Here is a 5,813-nt window from a genome sequence, read left to right on the forward strand (position 1 = left end):
TTTAAAAATGAACATTTTGTCATCATTTACATACTCTCATGTCATTCCAAACCTGTATGACTTTCTTTCTTATGTTGAACACAAAAGAAGATATTTTGAAGAATGCTGCACTCTAAAAATACAACCCAGCGCTGGGTAAATATCGGACAGAACACATGCTGGGCTGTTTTCAACCAACAGTTGGGTTTAATGTTTAACCCAACCTTCTGGGCAGTAACCCAACCGCTGGGTTCGTCCATATTTTACCCAGCGTTGGGTTGTATTTAACCCAGCATTTTTTAGAGTGTGGTAATCGAACAGTTGATGGTCCCCATTGACTTCCATAGTATTTCAGACCAACAACTGTTTAGTTCTTCAAAATTCTTCAAAATATCTTATTTTGTGTTCAACATAAGCAAGAAACTTATACAGGTTTGGAACGACATGAGGGTGAGTAAATGATGACACAATTTTCATTTTTAATGTTAACTATTCCTTTAAAGGGAAAGTTCACCCATAACATCTGTTCTAGACTACTGATTCTGTTTTACTCACATTCATATTGTTCCAAAATGGTATGGCATATTAAATATTTATTGTGAACAATGTTTTAACTGTTTTGTTAATTCAATGAAAGCCACTGAGGTACAAAACATTACTCTTATACAAAATATCGGTAACACAAATATACATTCATTCATACTTAACAAATGCACAGATAATCACGAGTTATTGTATAACTTATGAAGAACTAAACCATTTATTAATGATAACTACATCAGCAACTAATGGACATGCTATATGATTCATAGATTAAGTAATACATAAATTGTTATTAGTTAAATGTGTCATAATGTATTAGTTCCTTAATAACATATGATATAAATTCATATGTTAGTTACCACAGTGGTCAAAGCTATGTACTTCAACTTCCAGTTGTCTGCTTTAATTAATCATTAGCTAATGATTTGCAAAGGTATCATTATGTTACGACTTCACTTGTTGAGGCACAGAACTAACTAATTGTTAAGGAATATGCCATTGTGGTTATGGATTTTGAATGAGTTAGTCATGTGGCTCAACAAGTGCAGTCAACATAATAATATCTTTGCAAATCATTAGCTAATGATTCATTAAAGCAGACAACTGGAAGTTGAAATGCATGGCTTCGACCCATTGTGGTAATTAACACATGAATTTAAACTATTAGTTAATGTATTATGTTATTAAGGAATTAATACATTATTACACATTTTACTAATAACAATTTATTGATTACTTAATCTATGAATCATATAGAATGTTCATTTGTTGCTGATGCAGTAATTATTAATAAATGGTTTAGTTCTTCATGAGTTATATATTAACTCATGATTATCTGTGCATTAGTTAAGCATGAATTAATGAATATTAGTGCCACCGTATTGTAAAGTGTTACCAAAATATCTTCTTTTGTGTTCAACAGAATAAAGTCAAACAGGTTTGGAACGACATGAGTAAATAATGACAGAATATTAATTTTTAGTGAACTATGCTTTTAAAATACAAAAATGTGGATTCGGGATTGTCAAAGTTTAGTCTAATTTAGAAGAATATGGAACCAAACAGTGTTCCATTGGTCTGGTTAAACTGCGTTTGATAAGATAAATGGAATTTTGTCATTGGTGACTAAACAGGATTCTGTGAAGTTGCCGGTAATCAGGGCTAAGTCCCACCTAAACACTGTGTAATTAAATTGTTGACATGCATAATTGCTCACCAATTAGAATCCTGGTGCACTTGACTCTGCTTTCAGGGTCACTCGGTAGGGTGGCTAGCATCCAGTCAAGCAGAAGTGTGTTTGCACACTACTGCACAGAGCTGCCTGCGAGGGGTCTCGATAACAGTGTACATAAAGCAAGGCTGCATGCTGTCTGCAGCAGATGTATGCTAATTGTTAGCCGAGTGTGGACAACTGATCCAAAAGCAAACATCAGTCACACCAATGAACAAACACAATGCTAGCTGTCTAAGGAGCATGCTAAGATTGCCTTCACCGTTGTCATTCACATTAAGGAGTGGTTAGGCTTTATCTGGGACTGTCTGCTCAGATTAGAATTGCTTTATGGTGGAGGTTTTGCTAATAACCCACGCAACAAGCCCAGATTTGTCAATCTTTGCCTTAAAGTCATCATGAAATGAAAAGTCACCCCATTATATTGTGATTAATTGATGTATCTGCTTTTTTTCTTGATCAAAAATGTCAAAACGGAATCTTCAGGTGAAAATGACATACTTTTCTTTGATGACGTATATAGGGCTTGTCCAATCAATCTGTGTAAACCCCGCCCACATCTCAACATCCAATCAACAATTGATCACCGAAACCAAGATTTTTCTTTTTCAATAATCCATTACTCTCGGATATATGTCACATTACAGAAGAATTCCACTGCGACTTTTAAGTACATTCACAATATATAATTACCTCGCAGAAGAGCTTCCTGAATATACAACATGATTTGTGTTGACGTGAGTTTGGTGTATTTATAGTTATGCATAGAGTTACGTAATTTCGGCTGGCAGATCACATCAGAATTAAAAGCTTTTGTAAACCTGTGTGATCAAATTACTCCCCTGCAATCCTAGAACAATGCTTTTGTTTTTCCCCATGCTAATGAGCAAGCTCACCTTCGAAATCAATTTAAAAGTCTGCCGTAGCCTTTGAATGAAGAAGAGTAGAACCATTAATTAAAAGTGGAACAGGTTCTTATTTTAGTGGAAAGTGGAAAAATCGTGAGCCTTTGTTGAGGAAAGCCCAGGAGCCAGGCTTTCATTAGCCTACATGCATGGCAGAAGCAATTCATCAACCGTAATTTTCTCTCAATGGGGAAAAAAGAAGGGGATGAACCTCAGTACGCTATTTATGGTGTTTTACGGAAGTGGGAAAACAGTAATGTGATTAACAGTTATCTACAACATGTTTGAAATGGCCCCTCCTGCAAGTGTTTGGGTCTAGATTAAAAAATAGACTGCAGCAGAAAGAGAGAGGAAATGCGAGAGGGAGGGAGATAGGTTGATATAAAAAATCTGCTTCGCTGTGCGACACTGTAGCACATTGATGGAGATTTTCTTTCTCGCTTTTTTAGACGAATTCTGTGTCACATTAAAAGAGGATTTTTTGGCGCCCCATCCACCCCCCTTCTCTAAATATCTGTATTTAAATGTGTCTGTCCCTCGACGAAGACGCGACGAGCGGAGTGTCTGCCTTTGTCCTGCGCGAGAGTATCTCCACGACATATGAACTGCTTTTAGGATTAGCTGAGTGCAGATTTATTTAATGCAACCTCGTGGAGTATTGTTGAAAATCTATTTTGGGAAACGTAGGGCTTGCCAAGCTCTAAGCCTGGTAATATATGCCTGCTACAGTTTAAGAGACTAGGTTAAGGCACCCTCTTTATGCCAGGATCATATGGTTCATGCATACCCATTCAATATGAAAATATCGAGGGGGCTGATAGGACACTATGCGAAATATCCCCCCTAATACAATCCCTCCGGTCACTTGTTTGTCCAGCCTGTTTAAATATTTGCCATTCTGAAAATGTTTGAGATATTCAATTGATACGATACTGTGCATGCATATGCGTGGAGTGTTTAAGAGACATGGCTGTATGGCTAACAATGGAGGAGAAAATGTGAGGGAAAACAAAAGCTAAATTGCTTTTCGAAAAATGTGACATTTGAAGCAAAATGCTCAATATTCGGCATGTAAATGTAAGAAAATATTTAATATAATCAGATCAGTTCACCGTAAAAATCTTGTTGTATATAACTGCCTTTTTCTTCTTCACAATATATGCTTTTCTTTTTTAATTGATCTAATTTGGACTAAAATATACCCTGAAAAGGCAAAATATACACAGCAACGGCAAGGGTCAAACACAAAAAAATTGAAGAAAAACCCCCACAAAACTATTCCCCCAACTACATCTCCCATGAAGCCTCGGGATAAGGCTTTGGGCCCATTCTCCACACAGTGTAATGTGGGCATGGTGACAGGCGAGCAGACAATAGAGGGGAGCCAGGGGGAGAGCAGGCAAGGGGAAGAGAGCGTCAGACAAAGGGGGAGGACATGGGCTTTGCACGGAAGACACGCTAAACCCGACGGCTTTATCAGAAGTGTGAAAGACAGGGGCCAGACTTCAAACATGATTTTCCTCAGCGTGACAAAAGCACTCTTCAAACATAGCCTACCTCTCTCTCCGAGAGGCTACAGCCGATGTAGAGAGCTGCACATTCTTTGCTACGAGTAAAATGGATGATTTGTGCTATAAATAAGCTGTTGTGATTGACATTGAGAAAACCAGTGTAAAAAAAAAAAAAAAAGTAGAGTGAGACCATCATGGTGCATATTTGCTCATTTAAAGGCGTTCTGTATAAACTGTATTGTTGTAACATATATGTACACCATGTTAAAGGGACAGTTCACAACAAAAATTTTATTTCTGTCATTATTTACTCACCTCATTTATTCCAAACCTTTCTTCTGCAAATCAGACACTGAAAAACAAAGATATTTTGAAGAATGTGTCAGAACACTGCATCAGACCCCTTTGACTTTCATTGTCAAATAAATAAATAAATATTACAATTAAAATCATCTTCTATGTGTTCCACAGAACAGTCATAAAGATTTGGAACAAAATGAAGGTGAGTAAATAATGGTCACACTTTAGTTTGGGGATCAATTCTCACTATTAACTAACTATTAACTATGGCTTTTGCCTCAATAAACTCCTAATTTGCCACTTATTAGTAGTTAATAAGGTAGTTGTTAAGTTTAGGTATAGGGTAGGATTAAGGGATCTAAAATATGGTCATGCAGAATAAGGTATTAACATGTGCTTTATAAGTACTAATAAACAGCCAGTATGCTAGTAGCATGCATGATAATAAGCAACTAGTTAATAGTGAGATTTGGTCCCTAAACTAAAGTGTTACTGAGAATTAAAATCTTTTAGTGAACTGTCTCTTAAAATGCTCAGCTGTTAAAAGAAAAAAAAATCTCATACAGAATGTAGAAGCATAAGAAAAAAGATCAGATATATAAATATTTTCCTTCACTATTATCTCCAACAACTAACAACATCTTTTCCAAAGATTTATGACTGGCCGCATAGTTCTCAGACTCTTGGGGGAAAAAATGAGTTCACATATTTCTTCTGTGCTACTCATTACTATACCAAACAAAAGGTATTCAACAAGCAATTTCCACGATCATCAGTACCTCATCCTTAAAAACAAGTGCTCTAAGCATCCCTCATTATATTAGCTTTAATTCTATAGACTTCAAGGGGAGCTCTAGGCTTGTCAAAATATCTACTCTCTGGCTAGGAAGCACACAAAGTTCAATCAATTAGTCCGTGATTATTATTACTACTGTTGTTATTACTAGTCCCACTAGCCAGACTGTTATGGTAACCCCAGACACAGCCCATAATACTAATCCTCACCCTCTCTATGACCCTAACCTTTACACCTTTTAATCAAAATCATATTTTGTGGAGAGGGGCAAAATATTGACATGTTATTTCTTGATGTGTTCAGCGAGAGGATCATGGGCAATGTTCTGGGAATGAAGACTTTTTTTTTTTTTTTTTGTCTTGTGAAGCTTTCTCTCTCTTTTTTCACTTAATTTTTTTCTCCATTTGTATAATTTTTCCTGTGCTGCAGCGTCTGTAGTCACAAGGCCATTAGGGTTGGAGCAAATTAGAAGAACAAAGACAGTGGTTGTAGATGGGCTGTTTTGGGTGTGTGGCTCAACGTTTTATTGGAATCAGTCATGTACACAG

This window comes from Onychostoma macrolepis, chromosome 13 (assembly GCF_012432095.1).
Source record: "Onychostoma macrolepis isolate SWU-2019 chromosome 13, ASM1243209v1, whole genome shotgun sequence".
NCBI lineage: Eukaryota > Metazoa > Chordata > Actinopteri > Cypriniformes > Cyprinidae > Onychostoma > Onychostoma macrolepis.